At 41.3% G+C, this 16,096-nt stretch overlaps 1 protein-coding gene across 10 annotated transcripts in view; it reads right to left on the minus strand.

Annotated features, from left to right (window-relative positions):
- The window catches only part of LOC307181524 (uncharacterized protein), an 82,579-nt gene that overhangs the window by 28,546 nt on the left and 37,937 nt on the right, over positions 1–16,096 (minus strand). For 7 of the 10 annotated variants that reach the window (XR_013826943.1, XM_079911972.1, XM_079911978.1 and 4 more), the window contains 3 exons: positions 15,821–16,005; positions 13,463–13,562; positions 12,729–12,889 (listed from right to left, as the gene is read on the minus strand). The gene's annotated coding sequence lies outside the window, so the exon portion shown is untranslated. Of the gene's footprint in view, positions 1–5,655; positions 6,206–6,244; positions 11,035–12,728; positions 12,890–13,462; positions 13,563–15,820; positions 16,006–16,096 lie in introns of those variants that run through there. The other 3 variants (XM_079911975.1, XM_079911974.1, XM_079911973.1) reach the window with 3 other exon arrangements.

Below are 16,096 nucleotides of genomic sequence, written 5' to 3' on the forward strand. Positions count from 1 at the left end.
AATTCATGTTTAGGCAGCACCAGGCCGGGGATAATGCCATTCGTCATGGCAACACTAGGCCGCTAATGAGCCCTCATTGCATATTCATGTCTGAGGCGTTTCTTCTCTCCCTCCCACCCTGAACTAGTGCCTGGAAATATCTCCACCTCAAGCTGAAGCTCAGGCCTTCTTCTTCTTCTTCCTTTTTTTTTTTTCTTATTTGTTATGTTGCAGCAATTACACTGTAAAAGTGCTGTCCAAGATTGATTGCTCTGATCTGTAGTTCAATTGTAAATTAGAATACACATCCCCCCAGGGACACATGGCCCCTATTTGTGATTAAGAAAAAAGCCCCATAATAGACTAATAGCTAAAGTTCTCTCTCTTTTACTTTCAGGCAATTAGCTTGATGAGATGGCCTCTTTTTGTGTACCCTGGAAGTGTAAACCGATATCATAATGAAGTATATGATGTTTATTCTATTATTTTCACCTTGCTGGGTATGCAGGAATGCATAAGTAATGGCTGCTTTGTCTGGTGCGTTTACTGATTCAGAAGTAAACTATTTCTTAAAGATGCAGTGTGTGCATTCTGAGGCTTGAGGTAAGCGACCCCTAACTGCAGGTTGACTTCCGTGGAAAGGACTCTCTACTAAAAAAGGAGAAAATTTTCCCAGGTAGTGGTGAGAGCAGGACACTGATATTGAAGAGCCATGTAGCTGCTGGGTAGCTCTGGGGTGGATGAGGTGATAATACTTGGGCAGCATTCAGACTCAGTGAAGACACCGGCACACTTTGGCAAAGTGTTCTGTGGCGACCTTATGTCCAGTGAGACTCCAAGTGACCATAATGTGTGTTTTATCTCCCCAGTTGGTTCTGGAACACCAATTCAGTCTCTACTCTTGGGTGGTTGAAGCTAACCCTACACAATGTATAAATTATATAGCCATCTTTAAGTGGATTGCAGCCCCTCCCCCCCCAAAATTCTTGTCTTTTCAAGATCTAAAACTCTGATCTCATAAGTTGTCAAGAAAATATTCTTCAGCTTCCTACACAAGCCAGCTGATTAAGGTTTTGACCAGTGAGCCAATGAATGCAATCACTTGATATTGGTGCATTCCCAAAGCCATTTCTTCTCTCCATGTGCAATATTTTAATATTTGTTTTAGTTTCATTCATGAGAGTCTCAAGAGTAAAGGAAGAAATAAGTGTCCCAACTGGCAAGATAGAAATAGAAAAGAAGGAAAAAGAAAAGAAAACAAAAAAATCTAGCTTGGTCAAAAATTCCCTGCCACTCATGTGTAACCCGTTTGTATGACCCACCAGACACTTCCTGGGCTTGTGTAGTCTGAATAAATCCAACTCTCTCTTCTTTACTGTGAACCCTATTTGCTTTTCTCAAAAAATCACTTTTATTAGCAAAAGGATCTCACTAGTTTCTTAATGCTGAATTGAACATGCATGTTTAGATTTGCTATATTTTAAAATTAATGTTTGTGATAGTCTTTTGTTACATATAAAATATGTTTGCATTTCCTCCCAGTTCCTGGTTAAATAAAACCTTTTGGGAAAGTTTATCACTATACCCTATAAAGCAATACTAATGTTACGTAATTTCCAATAGTACCACAAAATGAGCTACTCAGAAATATTTCAGGAAAATTTACTTGATACTTTTCTTGCTAAAAATCAAAAGTTCTTACCAGTCCTTATTTGGGGGCTTTCTCCTTAACTTTTACAACATTAAACTGCTGTGTAAATTATAAACCTGCAACATAATAAATGTACATTTTCATTGCTCTTTGAAATGGTTGACTGTCTAGCTGCCACATTGCTGCTGTATTGGAGATATCCTAAACTTTCAAATGACATTAGGTCTGGGAAGGTATCCTCCACACTTACAGCACTTCCTTGCTGAAACTTGTCACATTTTTTTGAGTACATTTTTCGATAACATTGATGACTCACATTTACCATGCTTCATGGTTTTTGCAGTTCTTTCATATAAATTATATCATATAAATAACCCTATGAGATAAATGAGGCAAATAATTTTATTATCACCCCAAAATTAGAGGGCAGACAATTGAGGCTCAGAGAGGTTAAGTCACTTGCCTAAAGTCACAAGTCAGTAAATGCAAAATTGATCCTTGTCCCCAGGCCTTGAACTCAAAATCTGAGCTCCTTCTGTCAGGCCATGCTGCCTCTTTACTAGCTGCAAAGTCACCATTAGCAGTAACTCTCCAGAATACAGCTCTTACCATAAACAGTCCTTTCAATCTTTATTTGTACCTGGGCAAGACTGACAAATGAGTATAAAGACACACACACACATACACACACACCCCTTTATAAACACCAACTAAGAAAGGGATAGAATTCACACTGCATTGTTACCTCCCTACCTAAATTTAAGATAAATAATCTATATTTGATTACAAACATATGCTTAGACTGGAGAGATATCAGCCACAAAATTGAAGCAATTATCTAGATAATTCAAATTTGAGGTATAGGGCAAGGACCACTCTTTTTAAGAGATATGTGTTTATATCCAAATTTTCCAGAGATTCGGTTGAGTCTTTTCACCAAACATCTCTCCAAGACCTTTGCACACACCCTCTGCCCCACTCTTACCGCTTGTCACACATTCCCATAGAACTAACTCAACCCTGACCATCAATCTAGAATCAGCTCAAAGATCACTTCTCTTTAGAAATAGTCCCTGACTTGTATCTCTACCCCTGTTCCAAATACCTCCTTGATTTGATCTCCACAAATGAGCCTCCTTCATCCCAGTAATGGCCTCTCCCATCCTGAAGCCAGTGAAGACAGGATTTGGATCCAGAATCCAGAAAATACAAACTCTTTCGAGGGTGTGCGGGACCTATCTGCTGCAGATCCCCAGCACACTAAAGTGTCATGCTCATGATTCAGAGCCCTGAGATTAGCAAAGCAGCTCTGGGCTGTTCTTTGCAAAGGAGTGGCCACCACTTTGATGAGAGATAGGCAGCTGACCCATGGTATGCCACTTGTAGAAGTGGCCTTGAAATGACAACTCTATCAAATAAAATATCCAAAGCAGAAGCCTATGGGAGTAGGCAAAAATCTAAGATAAAAATCACATCAGCCATGATTTCCTATGAAAAACTATTTCTGCCTGAACTGGAGAAAGAGAAGACACCAGAAATAAGCCTAAAACAAAGGATCCCAAAACAGTGTAAAAGTATGTCCAAATCCCAGTTTGTGACAGACAGTACCTAAAGTTATAAGAGAAATGAGGGGATATGTCATTATTTCATTTAGTCATTCATCCCTCCATTCAACAATTCATTCAATAAATACTTTTGAGTCTTGAGGAGATAATGGCAAAAATAGGCATCATCACTACCCTCATGGAACTCACAATTTAGTGGGGGAGACACATATATAATCACACCATTGAAGACAAGATTGCATACTATATAATACATATGGGGAGTATAAGTGAGGATAAAATGGGACTCATAGTGGGATCTTGATACAGACAAGTGCTTCAATATAGAAAGTCTTACAAGAGAAGCCTGAAGAATGAGGTTATAGATGAATGTTTAGAGAATGGGGGTAAAGCATTTCTGGAAGCAGAATTTGCAAAGGCCCAGGAGTAGAACACAGCTTAGCAAGTTAAAGGACCATTAAACAGGCCAGTGTGACTGGACCGCTAGGAACTGGAAGTAAAGTATAATGTGTTGAAACTGAGGACATAGGTAGGTTAGGTAGTTCATGTAGGGGCTTGTAGACCACAGCAAGAATTTCAGATGCTACCTTCAATCTAATGCAAAGCAACTGAGGGTTTCTAACCAGGAGGGGCCCCTGATCATATCTGCAGTGAGCTTTCTGGTGACAATGTTGTCACAGTTTGAGTAAAGAACCTCAATTTGTTAAGAAAGAAACATACAATGGTTTTGTTTCTCTAGCACTGGCTACCAACCATGCCCTAGGGAACATTTTCCCCTTTACTGTTAGAAAACAGAGCCCTCTCCAAACTGTTTCCTGTGTGAGCCCAGCACCAGGCCCACCAGTGCTGATGGGGGGGATCTGGCATAGCAGGTATGATACCAAAGACTGACTTTTGAGTCAGGTCTAAGAAACAATGACCGTTCTTGTGAGACCAAGACATCTGCTCAAATGCTGCAGCAAAGCTAGATGATACATAAGCTCTGAATGAAATGGAGTAGCAGCTGGTCCAAAGATCCCACAAGTAGTCAGTTTCAATATCTTGGAATGCTGACTGGACTACATGACATGCTCCTGAGTCACTGTCCTGCACCCTTTGACCCGGTCAGGACCTACCCACTCTGAACCCCCTGTTAGAGCCCTCTGCTGTCAGTACTTCTTAATGGCCTGTCTCCTCCACACAGCAGTAAGATTCACAGCGCAGGAGAGGCATGCATCTTAGTGACCACTTAATCGCTAATGCCTGGTACATTGCCAGACACTTGTAGGTGCCTAGTAATGTTGGTTTGTTTCATTTGTACTATGGTCTGCAACACTGTGTTGTCATTGTGGATTTTTTATTTTCAATCTCCCTCTGTGAGTTCTTTGAGAGCAATGTCACCATCTCTGTATCTCCAGTTGGCACTTGATATAGGATTGATTAATTGTTTAGTTAAGTAATGTATGGACAAAGTAATTAATATAAAGGATATTCATGAATGCCAACGACTCCACCTTATCTTTAGGCAGCCACAGGATGTATAAAACCACATCATCTGAGAATCTTGCATACCATCAATATTCATTGGTGAAAGATGATCCCTTAACACTGATGGTTAATGCATTTCTACATATTAATACACAACTAAAAAGAGAATGTATGTAGAAACTGCTGAGCTCCAAATAAGGTCTATAACTAGGTTAACAGTACTGAATCAATTTCCTAATGTTGACAAGGTACTGTGGTTATGTAAGATGTTATCTTTGGGAAAACTGAGTGAAGGGAACAGGGGATGTCTCTGAATTCTTTGTACAACTTCTTGTGAGTTTAAAACAGTTTTTAAATAAAAGATTATAATGGCTTAAAAACAAATTTTAATTTTTTGCTCTTATACATCTTTATATATTTTATATTTGTATTTTTAATTTTCATATCTATTTTTAGAATAGCTGAGAAAAATGTAATGATTAAATGATGCTGTCATACACCACACCATCATGCAGGAAAGGTAATACCCTAATTCTGGGCACTGTTCTTTTGATCCAGCCAGGCTGGCATTTAAAATATGCTGGGAGATGAACAAGATGCATTACTTTTGCCTGATTCAAGTATATCCACGAAATGGTATTTTCATAAACAAACTGCCGATGGCTATGATCTTCTCTCTTATTTTCCTTTTATCCTGTCAGGTCAATAACAAATATCTCTGTCTCTTCTGCAGAGCCCAGGTTTTGGAAGATAGAGAGCAATTACAGGCTACAGGGAACTATTAGTGAAAAACTCACAGGAAGCCAGAGAGCCTTTAAACTTCCTTCTACTTAGCACCGTCCTTTTAAAAAAAAGTCAATTTTAAAAAAAGATGTTTTAAACAAATGTGGTTAGTGTGTACGCTCCAATGGTGCTCCTGGAGTTTTTAAATTACACGTTCAAGTGTCCATTGGTGGTTACATGGATAACAATGTGTGTCATGACATCAAAAGTCTGAAGCATAGTAGGCAATTTTTCTACTATTGGATCTGAAAACCACCAAAAAGAAATGCATATGTATGTAGATTAAGGAGAAATTGCAGTTTATCTTAAACTGCTTAAACATGGAAAGTCAACAAGAACTTCCTCAGCATGAAAAGCTTCAATTTCCAATACTATTTGATTAATAAACTTCCTGGAGTCCATACGATGAAAATTATGAAAAATCCTGTAGCTATCATAAACATAAAGTTAAATTCAAAGATGAATGACATTCCCCCATATTCATCCTTTTTTTTCTGAAAACTGAAAACCTTGAATAGGTATATCTGAGAAGACTACCTGCTCAGAAGTCCCTGTGGTTTTGTGATAACCTGTTTAAATCAAGTTCAGCTCCAGGTATGGCACTGTGACATCATCTTAGCAATCCATAGTCTTTCTCAGAAAAGATGCAGAAGGACTGTGTATGATAACCAGGTGCAGAAAAAGACTGCCTCTCTGATGGCTAGAAAAGCTCATTAGACAAGGGCATCCATCTTTACTTCTTCAGGATAACAGCCACAAGCTGTAAAGACAGAGTTTCACTTAATAAAAGAAAGGGAGGGAAAATGCAAGAATGTTTTTAATATTTGGCTTATTAATTCATGAATCAAAGAAGAAACTATAATTATCTCTGGTTCTGTCAGAACTGAGAGATTTCTTCCACACAATCTTTTGTATGGCAGGAACAAAGCTTTATTCCAAAGAAAATTCACTTTAAAATATCCCCAAAGAGATAAAATACCCGCAAGATTCTGCAGCTCTTTAATGCTTGCCATAGGCCAAATCGTGCAATTAGAATCAGTCACTTTAAGGGCTGAAGTCGTATAATGCTAATAGATCACTTTATAATATGAGCAGATTTTAAAAGTCGTATTTAATTTTCCATTATTACTGTACTGAATGCTAGTTGTGTCCATACAGTCAGTTAGAGATTCTCAAGTCCAGAGAGAACAGAGAACAGGGACAGACAGACTGCCACTTGCCAGGGCATTGCTCTATCCTGGCTTTAATTCTGAGATCTGAATTAGAACTCTAAAATAGACCATATTTCAACTTTCTTCCTAACTGTGTTTATTTTTACTTCCAAACCAAATGACAAGGGCTCCTTTGGTTTTGTAATTATTTTATTTCAAAAAGTACAGATTGAGACAAAATCCCCTATGATGTGTGTGTGTGTGTGTGCACGTGTGTGTGTGTGCACGTGTGTGTGTGTACACGTGTGTGTGGTTTTCTTTAAGAAAATGAAATGAACCATAAAATAAGCCCTTAACAGTAACCTAAGAAATAAAACAAAATCATTTACAACACATGGGATTGTTGCAGGATATGTCAAGATTAGATGGTTTAAGGGAGCTCTCCTGAATGTGGAAGCAATTATCATGAAATTCATGACTCATTAGCAAGCATTCCATATTGTGTTTCTCATTTCTGGGTCAACGTTATAAGGAAATATAGACTTGAGATTTAGCTGTTTCACTGACTTCAGTGCTAGATTAGAGATAGTTGGACCATACGATAGTATAAAGCAAAGGCTCCGTGGTTTTGAAGTTCTTCATTTCTCAGTTGCAGGCAATTTGGTCCTTAAGTATGAACAAAATAACCTCGAAAGCACATAGGTAAGAATGAAGTTGGTGATAGAAGCGCTGCCTGTAAACGTAAAGTTAAGAATTGCACACTGCACATACGTACTGGTGGATGTCAGAGGGGATTTCACAGACACACTGCTTGGTATGCAAAATGGCTGGTGAACTCAAGTACCCAATACTGTATATAATGGGAACCAGATGTCTAACAGAGAGAGAAAAATATTTTATAGCAATAAATGTGACATTGACTCTTAAAGGGTTTGCTGCTTTTAAACAACTTCCCAGTCTTCCTTTTCCTCATGTATTTTAAAGTAGATCATGGAAAGAAATTATTTTCACATTTTTAAAGGAAAAGTGTTTAACTTGCCATGAACTTCTAAAATGCATACATAAGGAGAAATGATCTGAAAAAGATAATTTTGGAATTTACGAAAGCCCTGTACTCAGCAATCCAAAAAAAAAATTATTAAGGCAAATAAAGCATAATTCCTCCTGCCCTTTAGCAACTTAAAATATACAAGATGTGATAAGATGCATACAGCTGTTACGGGGATGTGGCCAAAGCAGGTCCTGGGAAAGAGACACAGAGCGTTCTGAGAATTCAAAGGAGGGAGAGAAAATGCCTATGGCTGGCAGGTTCCATGAAGGAGGATCCCGCTGACTCATCCTTCTCTGGGCCTCCCATAGCCTCCTCTGCATGCACCAGTGTTGCCCTGGTGAAAGCCTTCTGTTCTCTTGCTGGCCACTGCAGTGGTCTCCCAGCAGCTCTGCTCTCTCAGCCTCCCTCCACCCACTCCCAATACAACCCTGATTTTGCTGCTGGGGTAGTTGTTCTGAAGCATTGGTGCTGTCAAGGAAGCTGGTTAAATTACAAGCTCTCTAGTTAGGCCTGGGTCCACATCTTGCCTTGCTATTTACTGGTTGTGACTTGGGGAATTCACTTAACTAACCTCCTTCTACCTGCATTTTTCATCTGTAGGGTGAGGATAATCAAAGTCCAAGTCTCATGGTCTTGGTGTCAGGATTTAATGAGGTCTGCACAGAACGTGCTTTGCTAGATGCCACCATGAAGTCAGGGCACTGTTGGTTGAGACTCTTTTAGCTAGCTGTTCCCCTATCAGGTCAGATCCAGTTTTTAAAGGACAAAATCTAATGTCCTTCTTTTGGGGTGCCAGGCTGCTCAGGAGCTGGTGCTTGCCTGCTTCTCCAATTCTTTCTTTCAATCCCTTCCCTCAAATACCCAACTCTCCTACCATCCTTGTCTGCTTGTCATCATCCAAGGAGGCCTTCTGGGCTCCAGCCCCTGTACCCTTGCACATGCTATTCTGCCTGCCGTGGATGCTTCAACTTCCACCTGTCTACATGGTAAATCCTTGCTGACCCTGTAGGTCTCATCTCTAGCAGATCTCTCTGTGTCTTCCCTGATATCTTGTGAAAAAAATAAGTGCTCCCTTTACTAAGTCAATGGTCGCAAACTCACGGCCCACACAGATAGCATAGCTAAGTGAAGGAGGACAAGGTAATGCAGTAGGGAGTGGTGGGGACTGTGGCAAAAAGGAGAACCCATGCCCTGGCTAAAGGGTCAGCCACTCCTCACTGTGGCCATGATAAAATGAGCATACGTTATTGCCCAAACTTCCATTTCTTCAAGGTAAGAAAGAAATCTGCATTTTTACCTGACACCTCCAGTTGTTAATTGTTGACACCTAAAAAGAATTTTAATGCTATAACTTTGAGCCAAACAAAACCCTCTGGGGACCAAACGGCTAGCTGTGTGCAGACCTTGGCTCTTGGGTCACCTGACTCAGGGATTTCCTTACAGGTGCACCCCTCCATTCTTGGTCCAATAATTGTTAGCACACCTACTTCTCCAATAAGGATAAGGAGAACGTTGAGTTTTCTTTGTCTTTCCAGTGCCCAACACAGTGGGTGGCTCAAAAAAAGCATCTCAGTGAATTTTACATTGATATTTCCTGAGCCTGAAAGCCAAGGTAGGGTCTGCAGGTGGGAGATCATTCCAGGCAGGTCAAAGAATCAAGGTGTCCCTATTCCAAATGTCCCTCTTTCTAAAGAGGAAAGATTTCATAGATATCATAAGCCTTGGTCAATATCTGACTTCTTCAGAAGTGTCTGGAACTCTTCCTACAAAGCTCCAAAGCCCACTCCACGGTTAGCAACACTGGAGTCAGTCCTGAAAATATAAACCTAGTCTATAAACATAGTCTATATATAAACTTAATCTGCACCTGGCATGTGAGTGAATAACTCAATGAATGAGTTAAATCTTCCTGACAGAGCCCCAACTCAAGTGTCAGATATAACACTGTCTTAATTTTGTTGGAAGGTGACCAGAGAGCAAATGCTGGATCAGAAAGAGACATGTCTCTGAAACTGTGAACAAGAAGAAGAAAATGTTAAAGGTTGGGATGTGGACAACATAGAAGATTCAGTGAAAGCAACAATACATTTTTTTTTAACTTTTTGAATACCCACAATCTTTGATCTGATGAGGCACTTATTTCAAGGAATAATCATGCACAAATATTTGGCTACAAGTATGTTTATTGCAGCTTTGTTTATAATGTTGAAAACTATAGGGGCTATTACATGAGCAGTAATAGAGGACTTATGATTATTAATAACAATAGATGAAATCTACTGAACACTTATAAGGCAGACTGTGTACTGGGAATGTTGGATTCATTATATCACTTAACCATATTGTTCTATCCATCTTACAGATGAGGACTCGGAGACACAGAGTGCTTAAATAATTGGTCCAAATCACATAGCAAACAAGTGTCAGCACAGGCATTTGAACTCAGTACTCATTTAATGCCAGACCTTCCACTTCTCCCATAAATATTCAACATCCACTGTGGTCGTTGTGCAGTCACCAAAATTATAATCTGGGAGGATATAGGATGGTACAGACAAAACTTACGAAGTGAAAAAAGCAGGTTACCAAAAAATGTGTCATCTTTCTCAGGCATCGTTAGAGGAAAATATCAGAACCCTTCAGACACTGCTCCACCACTAAAGAACGCTTTGAACTGAGAAGAAATGCTATCCCACAAAAGTCACTGCAGGATTCGTGCCAGATACAAGGAGTATCTCTAGCATCCTGCCATCCATTCCTCTGCTTCTCACCCTGTGTCTCTTTTGCCTGTCTCTTGCAAACCACCTTCTTCAGTAACCCCACTTCACTGTAACCCAGCTGAGGCCTGAGCTTCACCCTGGTCCACTTAGCTGGGGTCAGGGGCTAGAGTTCTATAACAGCTGATTCTACAAAACAGCAAATGGTTTACAGAAAAGTGCTGCCCATCTAAGTAGTAATTCTATTTTTTGTAACTAAAAACCATAAATATGGAGAAAAAAGATGGGAAAGACTCACAACAAGGTATTAGCAGTGTTAAAACATACAACATTTGTCTTCTTATGTTTGTTTCTCTATATGTTCTAAGTTTTCTACAGTGGATATAAATTATTTCTGTACTAAGGGGAGAAAAGAGGCCAAACCATATAGGTCTAGAGTGGGTGACATTTGGAGACTAGAAAGAGAAAATAAAAGTGTCCTTAGTGCTGCTAAGGTATAGGAAACTCTTACCAAAGAAAGGTTAGCAGCTGAACAGCAGACCCCACCTGAAAGTCGCCAGATGTGGAGCAAGACCTCGCCTTGAGGCTGTCAAAGCTGTATCGATGGAGATGCTAGGCATTGAGTGCACCAGTTCCAGCGCCCTGTGACACTGTGCTGGGCAAATGGCTCCTAGGATAAGGCAAGTCAGAGCAGAGAAGAAAGGCATGAGCTACACGGAATATAAGATATGATTATAGAAGGCAAGAAACAGTGACCATAAAAGAGGAAACCAAAATGAAAATACGTGTTTCAAGCACTCAAGTGAGGAATGGGACAAGGAAAAGCAGGGATATTGCTTTGGTCTGAAAAGTGGCAATCGAGTTGCAGATAGGTGATGAAGGGGAGTGAGAGGTAAGATTTTCTATGCACAGAAAGATAAAGTGATGCCAAGGGAGATGAAGGAATGGAGAGATTTTTTAGGTCCATAGAAGGTATAGTACATAGAAGAGTAAAGGAGCTGAAAGAAGGATGGTGGTGGAACCAAGGTAGGGCAGAAGAAGAAAAGACAAGTAACAGGAAAATGAGATATTGAGGACAAACATTTGGGCCTGAATAAAGCTAGCAAGGACACCCAGTCCAGAGTTAGGGAATGTTACCCACTGCCATCTTATTTGCCTCTGATTCTCCCCAAATCATAAGCTGCCGTGGGCCTTCCTAATCTCACACTGCCTGTGGCCTCTCTGGAGGCATGTGTTCATCTTGTATATCACTTGGTACAAGTTTCCCTATCACCTTGCTCGGCTGAAGAATAGATATTTCATTACTTTTCACTACTTACTTCATCAATTTTTTATAACTCCCACTAGACAGGAAGTTCTTGGAGATTGGGGGGCTGGGAACAGTTGACATTGTTATTGGACATCAGTAGTTTTAAGATGTGTCCACAAGTTTTCTAACACTCCTCAAATCCAGAGGAGGGGGCTATGTGCTCTCCCCTTGTATCTGAGCTGAGCTTAGTGACTGGTGGACCAATAATGTGTGTGCCTGGGCTAGGACAAAACAGATGCTTTAGCTTTTGCTTTGTTTTCTTGGGATGCTCATCTTTGGAGCCCTGAGTGGCCAGGAAAAGAGCACAAGAAAGATGCTGTAAGGAAGCTCAGGCCACATGGAATGACCAGGCATTCCAGCTGATAGCCCCAGGTGAGGATGCAGCAAGGAAGGACCAGCATCAACCATCACACATGTGAGTGAGGAAGCCTCAGAGGTCGCTCTAGCCTCTGCCACCATCAAACCTCGTTCTCGTGAAAGGCTGCTTGAGAACCACCCAGCTGAGCCCAGCCACCACTCAGAACCATGACGGATCATAATAAAATGTTGGTTGTGTTCTTATGTGAGTAAGTGTCAGACTGAATCTGTCACACAGAAATAAATAACTGGAGCAGGCCTGGTTGGTTCTCAACAAACATCACATTTACTTCAACAGCAGATAAGGGAAGGCAACAATGTCTTTGGATCTTTTTCTCCCTTTTTGTCTTACTCTCCATTATTTTCTGTTCCTTGGTCAAGCTCTCCTTATATCCTCAATCTCTCTCTCTCTCTCTCTCTCTCTCTCTCTCTCTCTCTCTCTCTCTCTGCAAATCCAGAATTTTCCCTGTAGAAGAGAGAGAGAGAGAGAGCCAGGGCTCTCTTCATACCTATAAAAGGCCACTTTTATTTTCTCTCTCTTTTGGTGTAAAAGAGCTCAAATTCTTTATTAAAAACAAAACAAAACAAAACCTTTCCCATTTTCCTGTTCTTTACTGACTTTATTCCTCCTTCCCCAATGACCTTTGAGTCTTGTGTGTTCTTTTTAGGTTGTAAAAATTAAGAACAAGATACTCTACCAGTGATGATCTTGGCTATAGCCTCACCCACATCTGGAAAGCACTGTTGTTTGGGCCACCTTCAGATCATCTTGCAGCTGCCCCACCCATCCGCTGCAGGAGTCCTGACTCACTTCCCCAGGCAGTACAGGGGGTCCGCAGGCAGCAGCTGCATCTGGATCCTGAGTGGGAAGACAGCAAGCCGGGTGGTCAAAATGGCTGTGAGGATGCTGAGTGCAGCTTCAAAGGTCTCATAGGAGGGACGCTCAGACCCTGTAACCTGGAGACTGGCCCGGCTCACCTTGCACGAAGAGGGAGTGAGGCACTGAATGGTCACTAAGCAGCTGATAAAGCATGGAGGCTGAGGGATAGGCAAAAACTAGACCAGAAAATCCCCCCACCCCCTATGTGGAAGGGCGTGCATACCATCTGTGCTGCCCCTTGGGAGTAGCCTGCGCCCCTACCTTGAGAGATCACCTGTGACAAGCCTAGGTGGGCGCACATTGACAGAGTGATGCTCCTGCATAAATTCATGGAATTCTGGAGGAGCACGGAGCTGAGGAATGAAGAAGCAACCCCCAGGAACGCCAAACACGCTGCTAAAAGGACCACGTGCAGGGTTGGCCCAGCTCACTAGCAGCAGGCAAAGTAATATCATCTCAGGTCAAGGAGAAAACCCACAGCCCAAAATAGCCACCTTCCCAGTTGCCACTGGGTCTAAAATTATACCATTGAAGATTTATTCCTTTGCACACCTCACTTTCCCTGGGGGCCAGTCCGGGTGAGGGCAGGGACCCATGCACCCATATGTCTTCACATTAAGGTGTAAAACGCCTGACAGCTCCATGGAGTTACCTGGAGGTGGGAAAGGAAGGGAGGTGTTGAAAGGAGAGGAACAAGGCAAAGGAAGTGTTGGTGAGGAATACCAAAAGGAAACTTCTCCTATTTCAGAGTTTTACCCAGAAGGAACCTAGCTGGCAGCTACATCATAAAACAAAGGCCTGAGCAATTTGCCAGTAAATCTGAACCATGCATGTAAACAATTCTAATCATTTATTCTTTGAAATGCCTTTATAATATATTATTATGCAGAGTTACACATGCTTCTACTTCAAATTGCCTAAAGCAGGTGTGGGGGTGGGGTGGGGGGAGGAGTAAATGAAAGAGCAATTAAAAAGTATAACAAGAGGGAACATGAGGAAATGGTATCTGCCTATCAGGCTAGAACACAAAAGGAAGCTACAGACAGGTAATCAGATCATCCTCAACCAAAGTCTCCACTTCTGGGGGAAGATATGTCCTCAGAAATTCAGGCAAGGTCTCTGTTTTTATATAGAGAAGTTTGGTTAACCTTACCCTAGAAGATTAAGCAGTAAACAAAATGAAAACAAATAATCACTATTGGAAATATACTTCCAGTCTACTGTTCCAACAACTACCACCTCCATCCTATTCTATCTTTAAAGTCCTTAAGAAGTAGACAAAAATGTCAGAATGGTAACCCACCCCCCTTTTCTTAAGCCACCTCTTGGGCAGAAAGCTAAGTACATGGATGCCAGGGATGAGCTTTAGGCAGAGGCAAGAATACACATAGGGAACAGAAGAAGGAAAAGAGTGAAAGGCAAGGAAAGAGAACAGAGTGCTGAGAAGGACGGGTTCCTGAAAGAATGAGCAACATGTTCACACTGTTTGGCTGTTTCTAAAGGGCTGCCACTGAACTTTACCTCCAGTCCTCCAAACTCCATGAAGGAAGGAAGTTTTAGTCCCATTTTTATGAATGAGAACACTTCAGATGAGAGAAATTCGCTGACTTGCCCAAGGTCATACAGCTGGGTATTTGGGGACATGCGCAGGTCTTGAAAGCTGAGTCTAACTAAGTAAATCCCCTGTTCCTTCTACTCTAATAGTCTTTGGAGTTACCAAACCCAGGGAGTCAAGAAATGTTCCTCCTGGGTCTGTGAGTAACATACTGATGATTTCCGTAACTAAGATTTCCCTTCTTAAACTTGATTCATTCATTCACGCAGCAACGATTGCGTTTCAGCTAGCTCTGGGCATTGTTCTAGGAGCTGGAGTTCACCTTTCATGGGTGAAGGGTTCTCCTTGCATCTATGTCACACAGATGACTCCTTGATAGTCAATCTCAACTGTCCCCTTTTCAGGGGGACAGTTGACCAGGCCATCTCAAGTGGCCCCTGGCATCCTTTCCTAGTGACTCTTGTCTAATTTTCCCATAATACATAAGACACCTGAAACAATGTAAGTCCTATCTTTTTTTTTTTTTTTTTTTTTTTTTTTTTTTTTGCGGTATGCGGGCCTCTCACTGTTGTGGCCTCTCCCGTTCCGGAGCACAGGCTCCGGACGCGCAGGCTCAGTGGCCATGGCTCACGGGCCCAGCCGCTCCGCGGCATGTGGGATCTTCCCAGACCGGGGCACGAACCCGTGTCCCCTGCATCGGCAGGCAGACTCTCAACCACTGCGCCACCAGGGAAGCCCTGTAAGTCCTATCTTTATCCACTATTTTACTGCTTGTCTTCTCTCTAGGAAACCAGGTCTTTCAGAGCAAGGACCTTCTCTTATTCAAAGCTGTCTCTCCAATGCTTTGAACAGTTCTTGCCCATAATAGATGCTCAATAAATGTCTCCAATAAACAACAGTGAAAATCACAGAGAGCTTTTCCCAGTGCCTACTATATGTCCAAAGCAGTATGAAACTCTTTCCATCAATCATCCCATTTAATCAAGATTACACGTGCCAAAATAGAAAATATATGAAGAAGATAAGGTTTTAATAATGGCAGAGAAAGTGCTTGGAAGAATTAAAGCTCAGTTTGAAATGCCTGTACCCTGTACCACTTAATGCAAGAACAAGGGCCATCTTGTGACATTATAAGGTAACAAATTTAAAATGAATAAAAGGAAATACTTTTTAAAACAGCATATAATCTACCTGTGGAATTCACTGCCGCAGGATATTATTGAGGCAAATAGTCTAGCAAGATTCAAGAAAGGATTAGACATTTATATGAATAGGAATAATATTGGCAGTTACACTAACTAGGTTAAAAAGTTACAAGGCATGTCCGTCCTGGGCTCCAGGGCATAACTGCTCACCAGCTGGAGTGAGGAAGGAATTTCCCCCCGTGATAGAACATTGCATAATTGGCCAGATGCACAATGGCTGGTATTTTTGCAGTCTTCTGTAACAGAGGTAGAGACCGCTGCCCAGGGGAAGTTTCTGGAGAAGTCAGACCAATGACCTCTTAACATGGTTATTTCTGTCTTCGTGTTGTACAATCCTAAATAGAAGGTAGAGAGGACACATAAATTTGGGGGGATTTGTACCTGAAAATTATTCAACAGCAGAAGGGGTAAAAATAATTTTCTTCT

This window comes from Stenella coeruleoalba, assembly GCF_951394435.1.
Source record: "Stenella coeruleoalba genome assembly, chromosome: 2".
NCBI classification, from domain to species: Eukaryota; Metazoa; Chordata; class Mammalia; order Artiodactyla; family Delphinidae; genus Stenella; species Stenella coeruleoalba.